The sequence below is a fragment of the Octodon degus genome, unplaced genomic scaffold, assembly GCF_000260255.1.
Source record: "Octodon degus isolate 3935 unplaced genomic scaffold, OctDeg1.0 scaffold00168, whole genome shotgun sequence".
Lineage (NCBI taxonomy): Eukaryota > Metazoa > Chordata > Mammalia > Rodentia > Octodontidae > Octodon > Octodon degus.
In genome coordinates, this window is record NW_004524744.1 from 1249680 (window position 1) to 1262159 (window position 12480).

Consider the following 12480-nt stretch of genomic DNA (forward strand, 5'->3'; position numbering starts at 1 on the left):
ACTGAAATGATTACATTTCAAATCACTATTCCTGATCATTTCAGAAGACAAATCCCCACTGGTCATCATTACCAATAAAGGGCTGGTCTTGGATGGCAATCTTACAGTCAATTCCTTTAGAATAAACAGCACACCTTGTTCTTCGATGCTTTCCTGGGCTTGTGGCACAATGCAGTGTTCTTGCTTAAAAATTCACTTCAGGAGCTAGAGTGGAGCTCAGTGATACTGCACATGCCTAGCATGCTCATGGCCATCTATTCAGTCTCCAGCACACACACAAATTCAATTCAATAAATAGTGAATAAGCATGGATGCTGAGCACAGTTATAGGGTAGCTGCTGCTCAGGAAAAACAAAGACGAACAAGAAATAGTCCTTGCCCTACAGAGTTCTTTGCTAGGTGTATAAAGAGGCTCCTCAGATAAGCAGGACTCTGGAAAGACTGTGGCTGGTATGCAAGGAAGGTATAAACATAGGGTCGTGAGAATTCAAACATGGGGGACTGGACACATCAGGAGGGAAAATGCACAGAGGTGATATTTAACAACATCCTGGGAAGATACAGAATTTGGGGACAGGATCTGTGTTCTTTCCAGAGATGGCAATAGTATGGGGATGCTTCTTTAAAAAGGAGGAGGAGTGAGCCAGTTGAGCTGAAGCATGTGTTCTGAAGATACTAGGAGGCAGTGTGGGTAGGCAGAGGTTTTCTGGAGGGTCCTCAAAACTGGGATAAGCAATCTCTACTGATAGGCATAGGGAGTTGCTGCTGAATTTTGGGCAGGGAAGGAAGCATTGTTCACTAAGCAACGTCCAACAGGGTGAACCAGAGGAGAAGCAAGGGGTAGTGTGAGGAGGATGGGAGTGACACATACTCCACCTGGATCTGCTGGTTGAAGGAAGGAAGAAAAGAATTCCAGGGGACACGTAGGGAAAGGGGAAAATGCCAGTCAGTGATGCTATTAGTGTCTCTTACTTCATTAAAAAGGAAGATTTGTGCTAATACCAGTTGGAGAAATTGTTATGCCCATATCTTGTACCCAGAGCAATTTCTTTAAAGATAACAGCATGTAATGTATTAACAATTACTATTCTCTTATTATCTTTGTTATGAAATTTTGTTTTACCTTTTGTCCATAAAGTAAAATTTAAAAATAATTCCAGGGACAGCTTCTAGAATGTGGTGGCTAAATCAGTGTAAGAGATAGAGTTGATTGCTCAATTAGTGATCTGAAGGTAGAATGGTCCTTATTTCCTTGAACACAAGCAATGACAGCTCACTGGAGATTTAAATCTTCAGTATTTTCCTTTGGATTTTAGATTACAGATTCTTCATTCAACTGGGAAATACCAAAACAAGGGAGGCACTTGCCCTCCTCAGGTAGGGAGTCTAAGGTAGGAAGTTAGATAATAAACACGTGAGCAAATACCGTCGCATGTCAGGTGTTGATGGGTGTGAGGTGGGTGCGCGGGAGGCAGGGAAGGAGGGAAATCTTCCCTGATGGTAAGATGGCATTTCAGCAGTACTCTAAATAGAAGCAGGGAGCCAGCCAGCTGATGAATAAGGAAAGAACATTCCAGATAGAGAGTTAGCACCTATGAGCCGTCTGAAACTGGACCAGTCAGGTGCATCGAATTTAAGACACCAAGCAGCCAGTATGGCTGCAGCAGTTGAATGAGGGAAAGGATGATGAGAGATGAGCTTTGAAAGGTGAGGGTAGGGGTCCTGTGGGGTCCAGGAGGACAGGGAGGTGGGGGCGCTGCCTCACGTCTTGTGTGATTGTCTCTGCCAGAATCCTGTCAGGTTGCTAGCTGTCACTCTCCAGAATGTGAGGGTGGGTCTGATCGTTGTGTGAGGCAGCTGTATGCACACGGCATGGAGTTTTTAAAAGCTCCAAGCTTCAAGCAAGGCGCTACCAGGTACCCTCCTTCAAGGCCCCCCAGCCCTTGCTCTCCTACAAAGGATGTTTACTAGTCCCATGCCAGGTGCTTAAATTCATCTTTTTGCACATATCTTAGTCTTCACTGGACTTCAAATCTGTTTGCCAAGAGCGAGTTAGGGCGTGTCCCTCCCCTAGATAGTGGACAGATGCCCTATTTCCTTTACATGCTCTTTCCCCGCAGGCCCAGCTTCCTAGTGTATGTGCTTCCCATCCCTGCCAGTTAATCCCAGTCAACCTCTTTCCCATGAATCTCAGGAGAGTAGATATGAGGATCCAACCCTGTCCTCATCCACTGCCTATGAGATGGGGCCCCCGATCCTACACTGAGCCCTTTCTGTTGCATGTAGCTAGGATCTTCTTTCGATCTTTCCCCTCAACCGAGACCATTTTCTTGTACTGATTCTCTGTTTACATGTGGAAGGACTGACTTTGGAGGAAGGGCATGTGGAGGGCTCTTTGGCCTCTGTGAAGGCAGCCAGCCACAGTATAGAAGAAAGCCTATGTCTCATAGAGGGAGGCTGAGCCCAGCTGAAGTTGAGCTTAGGATGGAGCTTGTTTTCCCCCTAAGAGAGCAAACTCTTGTGGGCCAGTGTCGTCAGGGTGTCTCTGAGTTGTTTGGTGACAAATTGCTCCTTAAGAGTTAGGATTGGGGGAAAAAATAGTATTGGAAGGGCCTGGCAAGATAGCTCAGCAGAGTAAGCACCTGGAAAGCAGAGACCAGGGTTCGATCCCCAATACCACATGCCACAACGGCCCCACCTCTGGGCACACTGAGCCAGCCACGGAGTCCAGGCATGGTGGTGCATGCCTGTATTCCCAGCACTGGGGAGGCTGAAAACAGGAGGATCATTGAGCTGTGTAGTGAGACCTTGTACCAAATTAAAAAAAGAAAAATAAGTATTGGCCCTCAGCATGGACAGAGGTGGTGATACTTGATGGCTTCCTCAACGTGAATGTGCCCTGACGCTGGTGAAATTCGTCTTTGTTTCCCTTGAGGAGCTGTTGGGGGCCAGGTGCATGTTTGACCCATGCCAGACAGGCCTGGCCTCCAGCTGGAGGAGAGGCTAAGTCTGGACCCAGTTCCTGTATGTGCTGTCCTTCGAGGGCAGGGCCCACATTCTCACAGCAGGGCCTCCCTTCTCCCTTACACCCCAAAGACTCTTCAAAAGTTGGACTAAGGAGTAATATTAACTAAGATAGAAGCTAAGAGACCCCAACACACAGTAGCTTAAACTGGGAATTCATTTTCTCTCCCAGAATAAGCCAGAGGCAACTGGCCCAGAGGTCTTCCACAAAAGGCTCTCCCCTCTATCTCTGTTATAGCTCTCTACCCATCAGCAGAAAGGAAGACAAGGCCAGGGAACCCACATCCATTTCTCTTTTACACATGTTGCTTGGCAAACACTCTTCCTTCTACATGGTCATAGTCTCACAAGGCTGAGAGATAGCTGGCACACCTAGCTGTCCCTGGGCAACCCCCGGCATACCTAGTAGCCAGGAGTCAGTCACAACCCTGGTTGTGGAAGAGTATGCATACAGTTGTCACCATAAGATGCAAGTTGTCCCACTGACTGAGATGCAGAACAGTGGGGGTGGCTGAACAAGCCATCAGACCCAGAGGTGGGGGTGCTAACTGTCCTATAATGCCTTCACGACTAGGTGAGGTCCTGAGCTGAAGAATTGCCAAAAAGCCAGGAGTGCTCTTGGTGAAAAGCAGTGGACTGGGTCCCCTACTCCAGAACTGAGTCCATGTCTTGATCTTTGTCTCACAGTGAGCCCCCACTCATAAGTGAGTTCCACTCCAGGAGAGTATTACTCATTTGGAATTGTTCCTAAGTCAGACCAAGTGAGTCTTATACACCTTTGACACAGATATACGGTGTAAAGCATTAAAACGCAAAACACATACAAAAATACCATGAATAAACTATTTTTATGTTTTCCTTACAATGGTGGTTTGGTACACAGTACTGTGGCATATAGGAGTTTGCATGAGAAGAAAAGAATCACTAACTGAAGGAGGGAGGAAGGGTGGGAGACAGTGGAGCTGAAGGATAATCAGTAGGAGGAGGTGGCGGGCCAGGTGGCGTTTCACTCCCACCTGATGTTGATGACACAGGTGTTTTGATGGACCCAATTCTGTCTACCTGCTTAAGACACCAATCCAGTCCTGAGTGGGTACTATCTCTGTTTTCCTCATTATGGCTTACTGTATCACTGGATGACATTCTGAATGGCTGCTGCAAGCTTTATGTCCTGTACGCTATCACCCTGTACAGGAGCACAGAGTAGCACATAGGTGACAATCTCTGACAGACGTGAACTACTTTCATTCTCATCTATGGATGTTCGTAATGCAAGGTCCATTCCTATCTGTGAAAGTTCACAACTCACGTGTTCTTAAGTCAGGGCCAGGGAGATGGCTCAGAATAAATACTTCCCTGGCAAGTTCAAGGGCCTGAGTTCAATCCCTGGTTCGGCCAAAAAAATAAGAAAAATGTTCTTAAGTCGAGGACTTCCATAGGCCCAATGCAGCAGGTTACTGTCACCACAGCTCCACTAAATAATGACTCTTACAGCATGCATATGTCAGCACTTTACTGGTTTCATGTCCCCCACACCTGCCAGGTGCTTCAGGAAGAGTTAGCAGGTGCTGTTTGGTACCTCAGGGCAGACTTGCCCCTTGCTGGACTCCCCTTGGCAGTGTAGTATACTGTCCTGAAGGGGCACAGTGGCTTCTTGGACAGTCCAGGGATATCCCTTATGATGTGGCAGCATCCCTAAATGCAGGTGGGGAACCCTCGAAAGGTGCTCTGCAGGTGGGCAGCCAGGTGGCCCCTTTCCACATCAGTGAGTACAGTAGTCCTTGTTGAGGCCACTGCAAGGCGACTCAAGCCACTCAGATGAGGGCTTCATGCCTAGCAAAGGCAAGCCCTGAACCACAGAACAGGTAACAGAGGACATGGTGGCACGTCTGCCATCTGTAAAGCACCAGTGCTTGTTGATTCTGTCTGCCACTGACAGTGGGTGAGGAGCCGTATGGCTGGTGCACAGCGCTTAGCTTCGGCCTCTGTCATTCATGGGGTGGCATATTTATCTTCCCGCTGTCTGGGAACTTGGAAGGAGCCCCAGTGTGTTCTCCCACTAGTCTGAGAGCTGCATATTCACCACAGGACATGATCCTGCTCTTAAATCTTGAAATCAGGCAAATGATTGTTGTTCTGCCCCCCAAGGGTACCCTCATCACCTCCTTCCTAACCAACAAATGACTCACTCAAGCAGGAAGATCCTCCAGGGGGAGCCCAAAAGTCTTCAGTCTTTGGAGCCTCCGGCTTGTGTGCTTACATGCAGCAAATCATCTGTGGCTGAGAGTGAACTCATCAAGGTGCTCGCCCAACTTTCTCACTTTCTACTTTGTACTTAATGCCACACCCTCCCTTCTTGAAGGCGCTCAATTAGAGTAGCTGACAAGGACACTGCCTTTCAAACAAACGCCTCTTTCCTTCCCTTGGCTCAGCTCATGAACATGTTTCCTGGTCTTCCACATTCACTCCTAAAAGCAGGGAAGTAGACTTTTTGCCCAGAAGCCATGACCTCCCCAAACCAAGACTCACACGGGAGCAATGCTGTCAGCAGCACCAGGCAGCTTGCACAAAGAACACACTGCACCATTCAAAGGAGGCCAAAGCAAGGGCTGCAGGGTGACAGCAGGGGCCCGCCTAGGGTGCCCCATGCGCAGACTACCTCCACAGCCAGGCTGCCTCCTGGGGTGCAAGAGCTCTGGGGACAGAAAGTTCTTTCGGTTGTGCACTCAGTCTAACCATTCTGATTCTGTGTTCCTTGATAGTTTGTCTTTCAGAAGCCATGGTAAGACCTCAGTGGGGAGCCCTTCTCACTACCTAGTTATAATTGTGCTTTAAGAAGCTTAGGGAAAAAAAAAGAAGCAGCAGCAGCTTAGGAACCACCCAGTGGATTGTTATTTGCATTCTCCAGATATAAACAGTTTTCTTGGTAGCACATCCACTCTGTTCCTTTTGTTAAACATGGCTTCAGGTATGACCACTGCTGCACATGTCACATAAGATCAGATGTCGTCATCTGCCATTTTAGCTGCTACCTTTGAGGACACTCTACTGCTCCAGTTTTAGAAGATATTATAGAAATAAATTAAAATACAATAAGAATCTGTTACAGGATGTGCTCTAGTTTATGTGACATACAGCAGAAAGAAAACATAGGAGAAAAAGAAAGAAAAAAACCAAAGTCGTCTTTCCGAGTGTTCTTTCCACTTTTCTGTCACACCACTGGTTCTTGGCCCCATGTGAACATTCTAGTTACTGAGGATGTGTTTTAAAATAATGAGACCTGGGCCCCTCCAAACACATAAATAAAAGTCTCTGGGGGGCAGGGCTTGGATATGTGTCTTTTAAAAGCACACTGTATTTGTACATCTTTTGTTACTATAACACGAGTCCTGAAGCTGGTACTTCATAAGATAAACAGGTTTAGCTAGCTCACAGTTTTGGAGAGTCAAAACATGAGATGGGCAGACCCCTGTTGGCTATGTCACAAAATATTGACAGCATGTGGGAAAGGACAGTGGAGGAACCAGTCTTGCTCTTTTTATAACCATTCATTGTGAGAGGAACTAAGCCACTCTTAGAGACCTTCATTAATCCCTACCATTGATAGTGCCCGCAGTAACCTAGTCACCTCTCAGTAGGCCCACATGTTAAAAATTATGCAACTTCTTACTACCACCACATTGTGGACCAGGCTTCTAACACCTGAAACTCTGTTTCAAGTTTGAGACATACTCAAACTTTATTCAAGGTCCGTCCCCATGAATTTCTGACAACAGGCTGAGTTGCTGATATATATGTAGTGCCGTATCATTTGAGGAGAGCTCTCTTGCTGTTTCTTACCTTCAACAAGCATTCCTGGAGAACCTATTACAGAAAAGAGTACATGTTTTAGAAATGGGGTACCTATAAAATAACTATGTGCAAATATGTTTTGGCCACAAGGCAGGAGGACAGGAGCCCAGAGGTTAGTGGTTACCCCATTAAATAGGGATTTGGTCATGGGAGATGTGCCAGTAGTGACACTTTCTAAAGGGATACTTTAATTCTAACTTCTCTGGGTTTTGTGACACTAACCAAAATAGAGATACCTGCTAGTTTGGGCTGTCCTTGAGAGCAGAGGCATGTCCTTGTGCTAGGGCTACATGACAAGTGCCCCCAACTGGGCAGCTTAAACAACAAAAAATTTATGTGCTCATAGTTTTTGAGGCCAGAGGTTCAATGTCAAGGTACTGGCAGGGTTGACTCATGCAGAGGGCTATGAAGAAACAGTTGTCCACAGATGGTCACCCTCATGTTCAGCTGTTCTCCCTGGAAGGATCTGTCTTGTGTCTAGCTGTCCCTGTTTTATGACATCAGCTTTATTGAATGAGGACCCATCTTAGTGATGTTGTCTAAGTATGTGGGCAATGGCCCTATTTCCAGATAAGACTACATTCTGAGTTACTAGGAGCTGGGACTTCAAGATATGGAATCAATTCAACCCATAACAAGAGACAGAAGAGGGTAAGATGAGTCTCCTACAGGATGAGCCAAGGTATGGAAGGCAGCATATGCAGCACCACCCCCAGGTGCCAAGAGCAGGTGACTGCAGCCTCCCTGATGTCCTCTCCAAAGGCAGTTTATCCAGAGGTGCTTCCCTCGACAGCCCCTCCTCGACCTGGACTGGGAGTTCTATGATGTGTGTGTTTTCCAGTGAACTGGAAAACAGGCAGGGTTAATGTGGGTCTGTGTAATGCTGTCGGAAACATGGCTTAGCCAGCACTTCGGTGACTGGAAACACCTTTCATGGGATTAAAAGCCTTCAAGTCTTTCAAAAAGCAACTACCTGTTATGACAGCCAGCAGAGGAGTGTGGCACAGAAACACCATTTACAGAAAGGTGAGTAGCTGGTGCCTTCCTCTTAGCAAAGGCTAAAATTTTGAAAATAAAAAGTGTAAGACTGGGTGTGGTAGTGCATGCCCGTAATCCCAGCACTTGGGAGGTTGTAAATAGGAGAATCACTATGAGTCTGATCTATATAGTGAGACCCTGTAGACCCTGTAGACCCTGCCCTAAATACAGAAAAAAGTGTATAAGAACTGAAGATCTGTGTTCAGTAGAGCCTCTCCAATACAGATTATGGTTGGTGATTTTAAACCCCCTCGGGCTGAGTGCCTGCCATGCCTCCTGCACTGCCTTAGGCACTCATCAGTGAAGGAACCAGAAACATCCCTGTTCTCTTGAAGCCTCTGCTCCTCACCTGCTGGTTGCCCTCTGGCATGGAAGTACAGGTACCATTGAAATCACAGTGAACCCCAGCAAAAGTCTTTCTGATAATAAAGAGGCTGCAGTCAAAAAAAAAAATGCTTGGAATATACAATTCAGAAACATTGCAACGGCAGTATGTCAGTTGTATACTGAAGGTGATATGATAAATGCATGACCAAGTTTCATTATTCTTTCTGGTTTTCTTTAATAAGCATGTTACTTTGGAATTTCAAAAAAGTTAAAGAACAAGTGTGAGATCGGAGAAGTTCCTTGTCTAAATGACTTACATAAAACACCCTTGGCAGGCGTAAAGTTTGGAATTAAACTACCCTGGGTTCTAATCTCAGCCTTGCTAGTTTATGTAACCCTGGATAGATCATGTAAATTTTTCATTACTTACATAGTTCTATTACTGTGTCAGAAAGAACCTATTAAAATGCCTAGTCTGACCTCCCAGAGTTGTTAAAAACAAAATCCAACGTATCCAAGCAAGCCTGACGTAGCATTACACACATTAAGCATAGCGCTCCCAGACACTTCTAGGGAGACTGTAAAATGGTCCTGCCACTTAAAAAAAAAAAAAAAAAAAAAAAAGCACAGCAGTTCCTTCAAAAAGTAGGCATATATCTAGCGTATATTCCAGGTGTTCCACTCCTAGAGATTTATGCAAGAAGAATAAAAACTTAGGCCATACAGAGACATTCTCATACACAAATAATCATGGCAGTTTTATTTGTTGTCGCCCCAAACTGCAAGTCCAAAGGCCAGCAGCAGATGGATGGATAAGCAAATTGTAATGTATTCACACAGGGGACTTCGTAGTTTTGAAAAGAAATGAAGTAATAACATGTGCTCAATCTCAAAGTAATTATGAAAGAAACCAGACACAAGAGTAGTACATACTGTGTGATTCCACTCATAAAAAAGTAAAGAAAACTGATCTGTATGGATAGAACAGTTCATTGGCTGCTCTGGGATGCAGAAGAGGTTGAAAAATGGAAGGATGAGAAGATTATGAAGTGTCAGTTGACATTTTGGGGAGATGGATACATTTACTGTTTTGATTGAAGTGGCTGTTTCACAGGAGTGCCAGAGCTTGTGAAATTGTGTACCTCAAATATGTACAATTTCTGATACATCAGCTTTACTTCAATAAAAAATATTTAAAAGAATCAATCCCAGAGCCTTCCCTCCAGAAGGGCCAAATCTTAGGTATAATGCCTTAGGCTGTCATAATTGGGCAAGTGAATTGGGTGACCAGTTGGTTGTGAGACACCAAAGAAGTGTTTTCCCATGAACTGGGAAGACGTATTCACAGCAGGAGGAAAATGTTTAAATTTCTCCATGCAGCCAGTCTGCAGTTATTAAATTTTCAAAGAATGCCATGGATTTCTGTCCAGAGCCACAAGATAAAGCTATTAGACAGGGGGCTGCATTTCTTGCCTGTCAAAAACTGATGTACCAAGAAGAGAAATATAAAATGCCTCATCAGAAAATTAATGCTCCAATATTCAGAAAGCTATAGTGTCTAGGTGACATATTTCAGATGATAAAGAGAGATGTAAATGCAAGCCCTGAGGGTCGATTGTTTGTCTTTTTAAAAAGAAAGCAGTGCTACTGATATCATACTTAAATATATAACAAAGTAGTCTATGTTGTTGTTGTTGTTGTTGTTGTTGTTGTTGTTGTTGCTGGTTTTTCTTAATAGAAAAGCCCAACTGCTTTTTTTTGGTCAGATTAACAGTGAAAAACAATAAATCCTACAAAGAAATGCAGCAAATGAATTTCAGGGCCAAACTTAAGGACTAGATTAAGTAGATGAGCTCCCTATCCCTAGAATGAGGAAGAGGTTATCTATCCCAAGGGACAAAATGATAAGATTTTGTTTCAATCTTGACTGGTACGAGAGTATGAACCCCCTAAGATGGAGGTATGGATCCTGGACTGCTTTGCTAAATGTTCTTAGACATTTTAAATCATAGAGATATTGCGCATTTATAAGATACCTTACTATTATTTCAAATTGCTTTACTTTAGTTTTGTTTAGCTTTGTTTTTGCTTTTAAAATGTCACAGTAAATAGATTTAATGTGATTTTTTCTATGTTGTGTTATGAAAGAATATTGCTTTTCTAGGTCATTTTCAATTTGATATAGAATGATTATTCATATCCCACAGTCACGAAGTAAGTTTTGTTACTGCCTAGCTGGCTACGGTAGTATAGAGAAGTTAAAATCATAGCCTGAGAATACAAAAGTACACTGAGAGATAGCCAATGAAATTACAGCGGCCAGGTATCTTGGTTACTTTTCTCCTTAGTGAGAAAAAGTACCCAAGGCCCAAAGTTAAAGGATGAACTCTTCCACCCCCTTGGGACTCCCACTGCCACTCCGCAGCACCCCCGAATACGCCCACTGAGGGATAATTTCTGCCATGTTCTAGGGACCCCCAGATCTACTCCTAGCCCAGGCCCGGTGAGTGTGTGGGAGAGCTTCCTCTCCCCCTACTATGCTTTGTCCCCTCCAGACTCAGCTCAGGCCTGGCATACAGGCCTGCAGCTTCAATCCCTGCAGAGAGAGTAGGGGACAGAAATACCCAGCTCATCCACAAGCAGAACATCTTGCCAGAGGGGCACAACAGGATCACTCCCAAAGGCGGCAGCAGGAAGGAGCTAAGCACAGCAGCCAGACCCAAGCCAGGCACAGCAGGATAAATCCAAACTTTGTAGATCTGCACCTGAATTTCAGTAGGTGCTAAGGTTATAACTGCACCAAAGCTGCACAACGAAGGTCAGAAGACAGTGCTACACAAAATGGCAATGAGAAGGAGAAAATGCAATCTGAGACCCCAAGCCCACCCATAACAAGTGCAGAGGACACTAACACAGAACAAATTGGGAAGCACACAGCTGAAATCAATGAATCAACAGCTTCTGAAATAAAGAAACAACTGCAGAAAGGCATAAAGGAACTCAGATTGGAAATGAAAAAAATCCCTGAATGAATAGCATCTGCAGTAGAGAATCAAATGCAGAAAAATATTTAGAAAACCCAATGCTCACCCAGAACAAGTGCAGAGGACACTAGCTCAGCTCAAATATATGAATTAATAGTGTCGATAGTAAATAAACAACAGCAGAAAGTTATAGAGGAACTCAAAGTGGAATTCTTTTCTACTAGTTCAACTCAAATGTATGAAATAATAGGGTCGATAGTAAATAAGCAACAGCAGAAAGTTATAGAGGAACTGAGAGCAGACTTCTTTTCTGAAATAAAAGAAGAATTCTCTGAACTCATAACGAACCTGAAGTAAAGAATCAACTACAGAAACACAGGGAGGAAACCCAATCTGAAAAAAAAAAAAAACACTTTCATAAAAGAATTAATGACTGATTCTAAAGAAGACATTGATAAAAATTAAAAAAGATAGAGATTTAAAAAAGAATGGATTCCTTGAATGAACAATACAGGAAAGAAATAGACCGCATGAAGCAGAGTCAAACAGATATAGAGGAACTTAAAATCTCAATCACAAGCTTGCAAAACCGCTTGAGTGAAAGTGAAGATAGAGTTTCAGATCTTGAAGACGCTGGTGCAGCTAGTGAAAATGTAAGAAAAGATCTCTTAATAACAACTAGAATGCAGGAAAAAATAATTCATCACTTGCAAGACGATGCAAAGATGAACAATGTGAGACTAATAGATATCAATGAGAAAGAAGGAGTCAATACAAATGACATTAAAAAAAATATGGGCAGAAATAATAGCAAAACACTTCCCAAATATGAGGAAACAATCTGACATTCATGTAACCGAAGCATACAGAACTCCAAGTAACCTCAACCTAATTAAAAACACATCAAGACATTAGAGTCAAGATCGGAGAAATCCAGCTCAAGAATAATGTACTGAAAGCCGCTAGAGGAAAGAAGCAAATCACATTCAAAGGAAAACCCATCTGAATTACGGCCTTCTTCTTTTCACAAACCATGAAGGCAAGAAGAGCATGGAGCAGAGTACTTCAAGTCCTCTTTGAAAACAAATTTCCAGCACAGACTACTATACCCTGCAAAACTCTCTTTTAAGTTTGATGGAGAAGTGAAATACTTCCATGACAAAGAACAACTAAAGAATTTTATGGTGACAAAGCCAACCTTACACAGGCTACTGAATGATGATCTGGAGAAGGACCAAAATGATCAGAACTCCAC

The 12480-nt window shown here is 43.9% G+C and overlaps 1 protein-coding gene across 1 annotated transcript in view; it reads left to right on the top strand.

Annotated features, from left to right (window-relative positions):
* The window catches only part of Fras1 (Fraser extracellular matrix complex subunit 1), a 471233-nt gene that overhangs the window by 384510 nt on the left and 74243 nt on the right, over positions 1-12480 (top strand). The gene's annotated exons all lie outside the window — the stretch shown is intronic.